Raw genomic sequence first — 13,236 nt, 5'->3', positions numbered from 1 at the left:
GGCCCAGTCTCTCCTATGTTGTAAGTCAACCAGATTGTGTCCGGCTTGGCAATGACTCTGAAAGTCCTAACTCCTCTCCTCCCCTCCTCTCTATACCTGAGCTAATAGTTAAGCCTGGAGTAGATGTCAGTAGTATGCATCTCTAAGTAAGTTCAAATTATTTCTTGGGCATATCCCTTTCAGTAAATGGCTCAGTACTTCTCCACACTATACAACTCAATATTTTTGTAGAATTCAGACCATTTTGCAACAAAATTAGATATGGCCTTGAAATAGGTCAAACTACTATAGACAACAGCCTACTCTCCACAAATTGTACACCAACCAGCTTTTCCAAACAATAGTCTAAAACATGGGAAAGTTTCTTTAAAACTGTAAATTGATATTATTAACTTTTTTTTTTTTTTTTTTTGAGACAGAGTCTCACTCTGTCACCCAGGCTGGAGTGCAGTGGTGCGATTTTGGCTCACTGCAACCTCCACCTCCTGGGTTCACGCCATTCTTCTGCCTCAGCCTCCAGAGTAGCTGGGACCTGCCACCATGCTCGGCTAATTTTTTGTATTTTTAGTAGAGACGGAGTTTCACATGTTAGCCAGGTTGGTTTCGGTCTCCTGACCTTGTGATTCGCCCACCTCGGCCTCCCAGAGTGCTGGGATTACAGGCATGAGCCACCGCACCCAGTCTGATATTATTAACTCTTATTTTAATTCATTCCTGTGAGTCAGGATCAGTTGGGACAGTTTCATGAGGGATGAGTGATTTCCAACATTATGAAACAGAGAGTGCTTTGCTCCATTTATCTTCTTAGAAAACTACATTTTAATCACTCGATTTTATTTTGAAGACAAACTAGATTCATATTTATAGAGGACAGAAGAATAAGCATTTTTCCACACATCATAGATTTTACCGTCATATTCTCAGAAAGGTCTTACAAAACAAATGGCCATGCTGTTTGATTATTGCCAGAAATAGTAGCTTCAGAATAACTCTTCTAAAACCAAAGCCATCGTTTATGAAGGTATCTCCAAATATCCGATAAGCCTATAACTAAAGCTAAACCACCAACTAAAGTATTAATGAAGGAATGTAAAACGAGATTCTTCTATGCGTGAGAAAAATTCTCCAAGTGTTAGCCTCATTATCAAGAGTCTACATCAACAAAAGTCCTGTCCTCAGTTCCCTACACTGAAGGTAAATCTGTATTTGGGTAAATGATGCAGCTATAAGTCCCCAGATATAACGTCATGATAAAGTCCCACCTGAGCATGAGGGGGACCACATTCTTACATTGTTTAAAAATGGAAGATTTTGTCTTTGCACCTTTCCCTGCTGTTTTTCAGCCCCCAGGGGAAGGTTCCATGGTCCTTCACATTGCACAACCCTACTTTTGTTACGGTTCATGATCTCCTGGTTCCACTAGAAAGAAAGAATGAATGGCCCAGAGGTGGAATATGTCCATTTAAATACAGTTTACTTTCAGTCAATAGTCATTTATTAAGCGCTCACTGTGCCATGAGGAACGAGCAAATAAAAAAGAAATGACCCAACCCTTCAGGAGCTCTCAGGGTCTAGAAAAGAGGAAAGGCAGAGACAAAGCCAAAAACTGTGGCACAGATGTGATCAATAATATAATGGAAGTAGGAAAAACAAAAAGCGTAATCAAAGAAAATGGGAGTAACTCCAACTGGACATTGTCTTGGAGTAGATGGAGTGCTGAGACAGGAATTCAATAGCAGAAGATGTATGAAGTAGTTATTCCAGACAGAGAGAATGATTTGAGCTGACAGAACATGGAATTTGAATCAAGAACGGTGAGTAGTAGCCCAGAGTATGCACTGCAGTGTGGTGGAGGATAAAGATGCAAAGGTAGAGGAGAGTGTGGAGGGCTTTGAATTCCGGACTCAGCAGTTTGTGTGTCATTCTGCATGATAGCAACTTTTTATAATTTAGGCCTCCGCTAAATTTTTGTAAATGTTCTGCATAAACTTAAAACTAGTATATATTCTCTAATTCTTGGGCACATATCCAATATATGTTCATTAAATCAAACTTCTTCATTGCATTAAGTTTTTTCATTGTGTTTTGTCTGTTTGACCTTTACATAATCGAAAGAAGTAAGTTGAAATCCCTCTGCAATTATGGATTTATACATTTTTCATTAGTACCATACTAGTTCTGTTTCATTTAAATAGTTATTTGAGGCCAGGCACCGTGGCTCACGCCTATAATCCCAACAATTTGGGAAGCTAGGTGGGAGGATCACTTGAGCCCAGGATTTTGAGACCAGCCTGGTAACATGGTGAAACCCTATCTCTACAAAAAGTACAAAAATTAGCAGGGCTTGGTGGTGTGTGCCTGTGGTCCCAGCTACTCAGGAGGCTGAGGCAGGAAGATAGCTTGAGCCTCAAGAGGTAGAGGCTGCAGTGAGCCGAGATCAAGCCACTGCACTCCAGCCTGAGCAACAGAACAAGATCCCATCTCAAAATAAATAAATAAATAAATAAATAAATAAATAAATAAATGTGAATAAAATAAAACTATTTGATTAGGTATATACAAGTTTATAGTTGTGTCTTTCTGGTAAATTAAACCTTTCATCATCACAAGTTGATTCACAATAATGCTTCTTGTCTTAGAGCCTATTCTGATCAGTACTACTACAGTCACTAGAATTTTTTGATGTTGTTCATTAGTTTTCATCTTTTAATGGTGATTTAGTGTATCAATGATATTTCTGGACCTGTTTCTTCTACCTTTTTCTTTTCCACTTCTATTTGTCCTGCATTTTCTATGCTTTGATTTTCTCCTTCCAAACCTTTTCTTTTCTTTCTCTTTTTTTTTTTTTTTTTTTTGTTTTTTGTTTTGTTTTGTTTTATTTTTTGATTGAGATGTTTTTTGGTCGTTTTCTTATTCCATATTTTTCCCTTGACTGTTTCAGAAGTTATATTCTCTATTTCTATTTTTTATGGTTATCCTTAAAGTTTTTCACTGGGTAAGTAACAGTCAAAAATTAATATATTGACTGCCCCTAGAAGGATAGAAGGACCCTAGAACATTAACCTTCAAGTAATTCCTGAATCCTTTCCACATTTTAGTTTCCTAGTATTTTAATTCTGTCCTTTTCTTTATCCTCATCAACTCATTATTAATAGCATCATTGTCATTATTATCATTTATGCAGGCAGTTGTTTTTTTAAATTCACCTATAGTTTTAACAATTTCTTTGTTCACAATTCCTTTTTGCATCTCAGACCTTCCTTAGGGATTGTTTTCCTTCTTCCTAAAAATTGCATTTAAAAGTCCATTTAATGAATGCTTGTTGGTGGTAAACTCTCTCAGTTTTGTTTATTTGAAAACATTTTTATATTACCTTTGTTCCTTTTTGTTAATGTTGATATTTTGTATAAGGCAGAAATTTTCACCCTTTTCACCCTTATTCTTCAAAGATAGATTAAATACGCATTTTGAAAATACCATTTCACTGAATTGGGTTTCCACTGTTGTTGTTGAGTAGTCTGTCATTGTCATTTATTTCTAAGAAGTCTTTTTTTTTTTTTTTTTTTTTGCTGATTTTAAGATCTTCTCTTTGTCTTTGTTTAGTATTATTATTACAATTTGTTTGTAGTATATTTATTTATCCTCCCCAATGTACACTGTTTTCTCTATTGGTAAAGTCATAGTTAGCGCTGGTTCTGAAAAATTCTCAGCCATCTCTTTAAATATTGCCTTGTTCATTCTCTCTATTCTCTTCTTTCAAAATTCCAGTTAGACCAATGTTAATTCTCATTCTACCCTCCCTATCGTTTAACCTCTCTTTTATAATTCCTGTGTACTTTTGTAAATTCCCATTTACTTTTTCTCTCTATGCTGAATTCTGATTAATTTCTTCAGAACTACCTTCTGGTTCATTAATCATTTCTCAGCTATTTAACCCATTCACTAACATATGTATTTCAACAATTATATTTTTTATTTATAGATTACTTCATTTTCTTAAACCTGCCTAGTTTTATTTTTAAATTACGCCTTTCATTTCCTTAGATGTTTTCTACATGATTATATGTTATATCAACCCCTCCCTTGACTAAATGTGCAACCTTAGGCAATTGACTTTATTTCTCTGCTCCTCTGTTTCCTCATCTGTAAAATAGGAATAATTATTGTACCTCCTTCGTAGAGATATAAGATTAAATGAGTTCCTGTGTTCTTACCAGACAATGTCTTACTCTTACCAAACCAGTCTGGCTCTTTCTATCAGAGAGTGAAACATACACAGGGAAGTCAGTTACAAAATTAGAAGTGGAGGAGCAAAAAAGGGGAAGATCGTGTGACCCAGAGATCAAGAACTACAGAAAGCTGCTACTGCACCTGCAGGAGCCAAGGCTCCTCTGAGCTTCCACAGAGCCATGCAGCCACTCCAGTAGCCCCTGGTCATCTACTGGCCACTGTCCCTTTAGGAACCCTGCTCGTCTCAGTCCCATGCCTTTAACTCCACACTGTGAGAAGGCCACTTAACTGTGACTGCCACTGCTACTGCCCATTTTGCATGTGCTGCCAGAGGCACTGCCAAGAACAGAATAGCTGCCTCTTCCTTTCCACCTTTTAATCTGGTGCAAATAAAGAGGGCACAGTAGGAGGGTGAGTGTGGAGCTGAGTCGGTATCTGGCACAATGTGCAAAATTCTTAGAACCTAGCACACAGTAAGTACTAGAGGCATGTTTGCTATTGTGGCAGTTTCATTCCATATTCAGTAATTCTAACAGCTGAAGCTTTAGAGCGCCCCAACTGGTGGTTATTGTTTCTGTTTACTCTCATTCATGTCACTCATGAATTTGATTGTTGCTCTGTGTGTTTGGTGACCTTTGACTGTGAGCTTGCACATGGTTGATCTTAGTCTGTGGGAGTTGTACTCTATGGCTAAATGGAAGAACTTGCCTCCAGAGAGGATTTGTGTCTGCTTCGGGTGGAAAGGCAAGGAAATGCCAACAACCTGAAACCACTTTAATATGCTTCAAAGGCCCCAGATGGAGGCAGGCCCCTGGGTTCAGCACCCCCTCTTATCACTGGCACATCATTAAAGAGGCCCATTGATTGTAATGCTGATATAAGTGTTTTCCCTCAGAGAGGAAGACTGGCTTTGATGTGTGTTTACCTGCTGCTCACCACCTCTCCTGCTGAAGCCCACTTGGAGTGGGTAGGGAGAGGGGGACAGAAAAAGGAATTTAGGAGATCTCCTTTTCTTGCTATTCATCCAGAAACGTATTTCAAAATGAGTTTTACCGAAGCCTTATTCATTTTGAGTCAGGAAGACCCTACAGTGTCTACACTCAACCATGCTGCCAAAAGCAGTCATCTGTATTTTATGCAATAGACAAGGGAGGAACCATTAACCAATGGGGGCCAGGGGATGATGGGACCCAATCTCAGTTTTAGGTAGAAAACCAGCAATAAAGCAATCTGATTTTTTTTTTTTTTAAGATAGAGTTTCACTCTATCGCCCAGGCTGGAGTAGAGTGTTGCAACCCCAGCTCACTGAAACCTCCACCACCTGGGCACAAGCAATTAATCCACCTCATCCTCCCAAGTAGCTGGGACTACAAGCACGCACCACCACACCTAGCTAATTTATTCCTTTTTTTTTTTTTTTTTTTTGTATTTTTGGTAGAGACGAGATTTCACCATGTTGCCCAGGCTGATCTCAAACTTCTGAGATCAAGCAATCTGCTCATCTTGGCCTCCCAAAGTGCTGGCATTACAGGCATGAGCCACTGCGCCCAGCCAAGCAATCTGATTCTTAAGTTAGTTTTCTATGTCTTTTAAAAATAAGAGTACAAGAATCACCATCCCCAGAAAGGTATGTGAATGGCAATCACATTCAGATTTTCCAGAAAAGTCCAAATTTCAAGTATTTAACCTCATAGTTCTCACATATGTATCTGTCAGAACTCTAATCCTAATTTGAGCTTGAGCAGATACAATTACTGTAAATATGGTCTTCATCAAAAATGTAATACACTGGCATTCTGGCTTATTAATCAATTCCTTGTGAATCTGAGTATTGTTACTTAGACCACAAAGAATTGGATCCCTGACAGTTCAGTAGAAACAAGCACTACCTACGCAGGTAATGCCGCAGGCAAGCATTTGAACAGTGGTGTTCCCACCAAGGGCAGACACACCCCTGGCAGCCAGCCAGGCTCATTAACAACAACCCAGAGACTTGCTGAGGTCCTTCTAAGAATCTGATTTCATGAGTCACGCTCCATGGGCACACCCCAAATTTCTGTTTGTTTTGGAAAACTCAGTTACCCTTTACAAAGAATAACTCCAAAAATGATAATGAGAATAATTAAAGCTAGGTGTGCAAAAACAATTAACTTAGTACTGATGCTATCAGCGGATGTTGCCAACTAATAAATCTGTCAGTAGGCAAGTGAAGAAACGTGGCATGCTTTCAAACATAAATATAAAATGTTTAAGGAAGAAAACCTGATAGGCATAACTGCGCCCAATTGTTTTGGTTGCATTTCAAATGTCCTGGTCGCACTAATGCATATGTTTGACATGACAGGCAGCACCAGGAAGGAAAGGGAGAGGGCTTGGAAGGAGGAGGGTACAGCCCCAGGATGGGCAGCTGGAGTGAACTGGGAGACAAAGGCAGGATTTATTTCAGAGGCAGGGCCCACAGAACACTCATGGATAGGTGGGAAGGTGAGGGAACAGGCAGAAATCCAAGAAAAGGACTTAGATTTTTTTTATTTAAGCATTTGGGTAACTGGAAGAACATTTGGTAAGAACTGAGGGACTGGGGGAGGAATGGGAATATCAAGAGTTCTGTGTAGGACATGTTAAGTTGAAGGTGCTTACAGGACAGCCAGATTAAGTGTCAGGTGTGCAGTCAAAGATATGAGTCTGGAGCGGTACATCCTAAGCCGCTGCCCACACCAACACGGAACTTCCGGGCCACTCACTTGAGCTCTCCTAAATACTTTCAAAGTGTCATTATGTTAATAACCTATGAGCTTGAACACGAGACTCAAACCCCACTCCTTGACTTTTAAAGACCATTTCAAGGACTTGGCACTCCAGGGAGTCAACTAAAGATGCCTGGTCCTACCATCAACCTCCACCCCACTTTTTTTTTGTTTGTTTTGAGACAGAGTCTCGCTCTATCACCCAGGCTGGAGTGCAGTGGTGCCATCTCGGCTCACTGCAAGCTCCGCCTCCCAGATTCACGCCACTCTCCTGCCTCAGCCTCCCTAGTAACTGGACTACAGGCGCCCGCCACCACGCTTGGCTAAATTTTTTTTTTTTTTTTTTTTTTTTGTATTTTTAGTAGAGACAGGGTTTCACCATGTTAGCCAGGACGTTCCCGATCTCCTGACCTCGTGATCCACGCGTCTCAGCCCCCCAAAGTGCTAGGATTACAGGTGTGAGCCACCATGCCCAGCCCCTCCACCCCATTTTTTAAAGAAAATATTTCTACCTGTCCTAAGGCAGGGTCCTGCCCCACTCCCAGGCCCCTTTAGATCCCCAGTATTCCTCCTCCCTGAACCAAAACCCTCATCATCTTCCAGCATGGGTGGGGCCTCCATTCTTGCTTCTGGTCCCCTGATCTTCACTCCCAACTTGACCTGAGCCTCCTCTTAAGTACCAGTCACTGCTTTGTTTCTGGAATGAGAGAAAAAGACAGAGTGAGAGAGACAGTCCAGAACTCTTGCTCACTCACAGCTGGGCTGGGCATCTGGGAGGATGGCTGTGTCCATGGGAACCCGGGAAAAGCCACACCCTTGGCACCCTGGTCGCCCACCTGTTTCCCTGGCAGATTCCCCACTGCTCTCTTGCACCCTCTACCAGGGCTAACCGGCCTGCTCACTCTCCCCAGCATGTCTTCCCACGCCCACTCTCTTTAATTATTACATTCCCTTCACATAAACTGCCCTTCTCTCCCAGTCACCACATGTTCACTTCCCAACCAGCTGTCAAAGTCTGGCTCAAACTCATTCTTGAAAACGAAAAAACAAACAAACAAACAAACAAACAAACAAACAAACAAAAAGCCTATGATGGATTAAGAATACACTTCATTCCAGGAACGTGCTTATCTCCTCTAACTCTCACAACAACCACAGCAGGTAGGTGTTATCACACCCTACTCTCGGGTGAGAAAACAGGCTCAACAAGTGCAGGAGGACACAGCAAGTCAGTGACAAAGCTGAAATTCAAGCCCAAGCCTGTTGGCACCAATGTCTGTACCCTTGATCGCTACCTCATTTACCACCAAATCCAGTGGCCTCAGCCCTGGCTGCACGCTGGGATCGCCTGGTGCCCAGACCACGTCTTAGACCAGTCATGCGGAATCTCTTGGATTGGGATCCTCCACAGTACATTTTAAGAGCCCCCAGGTGAGTCCACTGTGGACCCAGACTTGAGAACCACTACCCTATACCATCTCCTTCTTCGTCTCTTCTTAGGCATCTCTCGCTCCCTCTGAACTCCAATACCACTTTGTTCAATCATCCAATCACTCATTCACTGAGTCAGTCAGTCAGGAGCTACTCACTGGTCCCCTGCCAGGTCCCAGTCACGACATGGGGCTCTGGGGACCCATGCCTCCTACTCTCATGGAGCTTGCTCTGCAGCAGAGGAAGCAGTCAGTGAGATGTAGCAAATGTGAAATGTGCACAGATAGGAAAAGCAAAACTTTAAAACTTTTAGGACAAAATACACAAGAAATCTTTGCAGCTTTGGGACAGGAAGGAACAACATTCCTTACACATGACACCAAAGGAATAAACCATAAATAAAAACCTGATCAATTTGACCTCATTTAAACGTTAAGATTTTTCATTGAGAGACACCATTAAAAATTAAAAATACATGCCACAAACTGGGGTACAATATTTACAACACTTATGTCTCACAAAGGATTAGTTTTCAGAATATATAAAGAACTCCCAGCCAGGTGCAGCAGCTCACGCTGGAATCCCAGCACTTTGGGAGGCGAGCAGATCACATGAGGTCAGGAGTTCGAGACCAGCCTGGCCAACATGGCAAAACCCCATCTCTTCTAAAAATACAAAAATTAGCCAAGCATGGTGGCAGGTGCCTGTAATCCCAGCTACTCAGAAAGCTGAGGCAGGAGAATCACTTGAGCCCAGAAAACAGAAGTTGCAGTGAGCTGAGATCATGTCACTGTAAGCCTCAGTGACAGAGTAAGACTGTCAAAAAAACAAAAACGAAAACAAAAACTCATACAAATAAATAAGAAAAAAACCCAGCAGGAAAAAATATGTACATTTCATAAAAGAATAAATACTTTCTCTCAGTTTTCTAACCTCGATTTTTTCAGAGTAAATACAAATGGCTAGGAAACATGTTTTAAATGCTCAACCTCATTAAAAATTATAGAAGTGAAAATTAAGCCACAATAAGATACCATTTTATACCAAATAGAGTGTCAACACTTTACAAGTCTGACCTCACCAAGTGTTACCAGAAGTGTGCACTGATGTGGCAACTGAGATACTGATGGTGGGTGTGTAAATCCGTACTACAAACAATTGCAATAAAATGTAATCAATATACAATAGGTGGAGCAGGAGGTGACCTATAACCATATAGCAGGTGGGGCAGGAAAAAGCCTATGAAAGCTGACACCTAAGAGATAAGTTCCACTTCCCCAGCTGAAGGGAGGGAGGGTGTTCCAGGTAGAGGAAGGATAAGCATGACATATTCAAGGCCAGTGAAAGCAACATGCAACAGCCAAGTCAGGAGAACCTGAAATTGTGTCAAAGAGCTTGGATGCAAAGAGCCATGGGAGACTATTGGGGGTTTTAAGCAGGGACATAGCATTCATTCATGCATGCAGTAAAAGGTCACTGGCACCTGCCATGGGCCAGGGCTTGGGCTCTATCTACATGATTGCATCTGTTTTGGAAATATCACCCTGGCTGTGAGATGAAGAACACGTGGGAGGGTCACACAACTTGAAGCAGAGAGACTGTTGAGGAGCTAAGCTGTTTTTGTGTGGACTGTGACAATCACAGAGGCAGAGGATATAAATGCACAGAGACACAAGGCATGTGGGAGGCAGAAGGAATCAAATATGATGAGTGATCAGATGTGGGGTTAGAGTGGTGAGTGAGAAGACAGACTCAAGGTGACACGCCCAGGTATCTGGGTGGATGGTAAGACATTCATGGACTAGGAATCGAGGAGGAGGGTGGAGAATGGACAATACATGCAGTTTGGAAGGGGCAGACAAAAGAAGATTGTACAGGAGACTGAGAGAGGAATAGACAAAGGAATCCCAGTGCAGTATTACAGAAACTGGGGTGGAAGGGGGTTGTAGTTCAAGAAGGAAAGAAAATTGTCAAATAGTATGAAATGCTGCAGAGAAAGTCATGGATTTTTTTTAAGCTGAGAATTATTCATTGACTATGGGAATAAGAATAACTTTTATGAAAGTTTTGGTTAAGTAGTAGGAAGAAGCTGATGAGTGGGAGGAGAAGGAAGTGAAGGCACTCTTTCAAGAGAAATAAAGCAGAAGGTGAGGAGAACACTAGGGAAGGAGGTACTGCCTTCACCATTTTGTTTTGCTGTAGATAAGCAAGACTTGAGTGGGTCTGGTGAGGAGAAACAAGTAGAGTACAAAGTTAAAGGAGAGACAGACAGAGATAGAGACAGGGACAGAGAGAGAGACAGAGACAGAGCACAAAAAAGCAAGGTCCCTGAGAACACGGGCTTTCTGTTTAAACCCCAGCCAGATGTATTGCAATTCAATTCCAGTACTAACCACCCAGAGTTAGTGTAGACTCTACAAGTTAAAGAGCATGGTCCCCAATAAGACTGCTCCTACTTCAGATGCCAGGCACACTTCAGGGGTCCCCAAGCCACTCACATTTTTTGAATGACTGCCATAAGCTCAAAAATTCCCACAGTTCTCTCAGATTCAATAACTGGGTATAACAACTCAGAACTCAGGAAAATGCTATCATTATTATTACAATTTTATTATATAGGATATAGATCAGAAGGACCAGGCCAAATGAGGAGGCACATAGAGAGAGGACTAGTAAAAAACACAGAGCTTCTGTGTCCTCCCTTCAAGGAATCAGGATGCACCACCTCCCAGCACATCAAGGGCTCACCAACCAAGAAGTTCCTCTGAGCTTCAATGTCCAGAGATTTTGGGTGGGATTCATTACATGGGTATGATTAATTAAATCATTGGCCATGTACTTGAACTCAATCTCCAGGGTCCCTCTCCTCCCTAGAGGTCTGGAGGGTTGGCTAATATCATGTAGCTCAAAGCCCCAACTCTAATTACCTGCTTGGTCTTTTCAGGGACCAGACACCATGCTGAAGCTATCTGCAGGCCCTGCCGTGAGTTAGCTCATTAACATAAAAAAGGCACTTCTATTACTCAGAAAATTCCAACAGTTTTAGAAGCTCCATATCAGGAACCTGGAACATAGACCAGACAAATTATTTTCTTTTTTTTTTTTTTTTTTGAGACAGGGTCTTGCTGTGTTGCCCAGGCTGGAGTGCAGCAACAAATCACAGCTCAATGCAGCTTTCAACTTCCCAGGCTCATGTGACCCTTCCACCTCAACCTTCCAAGTATCTGGGACCACAGATAATGGAATTATCCTGATTTTTACACTTTTTTTTTTTTTTTTTTTTTTTTGGTAGGGATGGGATCGCCCTGTGTTGCCAAGGTTGGTCTCAAACTTCTGGGTTCAAGCAATCATTCTACCTTGGCCTCTGTGATGGTTAATATTGAGTGTCAACTTGAGTGGATTGAAGGATACAAAGTATTGTTTTTGGGTGTGTCTGTGAGGGTGTCGCCAAAGGAGATTAATATTTGAGTCAGTGGACTGGGAAAGACCCACCCTCAATCCAGGTGAGCACAATCTAATCAGCTGCCAGTGAGGCCAGAATAAAAGGAGGCAGAAGAATATGGAAACACTAGACTGGCTTAGTCTTCCAGCCTACATCTTTCTCTCATGCTGGATGCTTCCTGCCCTCAAACATCAGACTCCAAGTTCTTCAGCTTTTGGACTCTTGGACCTTCAACCACAGATTGAAGACTGCACTGTTGGCTTCCCTACTTTTGAGGTTTTGGGACTCAGACTGGCTTCCTTGCTCCTCAGCTTGCAGACGGCCTATTGTGGGACTTTACCTTGTGATCATGTGAGTCAATATTTCTTAATAAACTCATATATATATGTGTGTGTGTGTGTATATATATGTATAGATATGTATTAGTATATATATGTGTATATCTATGTGTGTATATATATGTATATGTATTAGTCAGGATTCTCAAGAGGGATAGAACCAATAGGATATATATATATTGGATAGAACCAATAGGACATATGTATATACAACCAATATATCCTATTGGTTCTATCCCTCTTGAGAATCCTGACTACTACAGCCTCCCAAAATGCTGAGATTACAGGAGTGAGCCACAGCCACCATGCCCAGCCCCAAATTCATAATTATACAACAATGGGTCCAGAGATCAGGGCCTGGGTAGGATGCAGCAATAAGACAACAGATGGTGGATGGGGACACATGTTGGAAGTGTGGCAGGACATGGCCGAGGGAGCTCATAGGATGGTGTCTATTTTCATGGCTGAGTGTGAGGAACAGTGTGCGGTCCAGATTGTAGGTCAGTGGTGAGTTTTTGAAATTGTTGCTGTAAACCCCAAAATTCTGACCCAGGTCTCAGTTAATTTAGAAAGTTTATTTTGCCAAGGTTGAGGACACCCACCCATGACAGAGCTTCAGGAGGTCCTGACCATATGTACCCAATGTGGTCAGAGCACAGCTTGGTTTTATATATTTTAGGGAGACATGAGTCATCAATCAATATATGTCAGATGTAGACTGGTTCTGCCTAGAAAGGCAAGACAACTTGAAGCAGGGAGGGGGCTTCCAGGTCACAGGTAGGTGAGAGACAAAACAGTTGCATTCTTTTGAGTTTCTGATTAGCCTTTCCAAAGGAGGCAATCAGATGTGCATTTATCTCAGTGAGCAGAGGGATGACTTTGAATAGAAAGGCAGATTTGCCCTAAGAAGTTCCAAGCTTGACTTTCCCAGCTTAGTGATTTGGAGGCCCCAAGATTTTTTATTTCCCTTTCACATTTCCCCTCTTTTCTTTTTTAAAATATTTTAGAGAAAGCATTTTAGAAGAAAATAAGTCTCTGGTCATCTGAT

Source organism: Macaca mulatta, chromosome 13, assembly GCF_049350105.2.
Source record: "Macaca mulatta isolate MMU2019108-1 chromosome 13, T2T-MMU8v2.0, whole genome shotgun sequence".
Taxonomy (NCBI): domain Eukaryota; kingdom Metazoa; phylum Chordata; class Mammalia; order Primates; family Cercopithecidae; genus Macaca; species Macaca mulatta.
The sequence above is the reverse complement of the archived record's forward strand: the minus strand, read 5'-3'. Positions refer to the sequence as shown.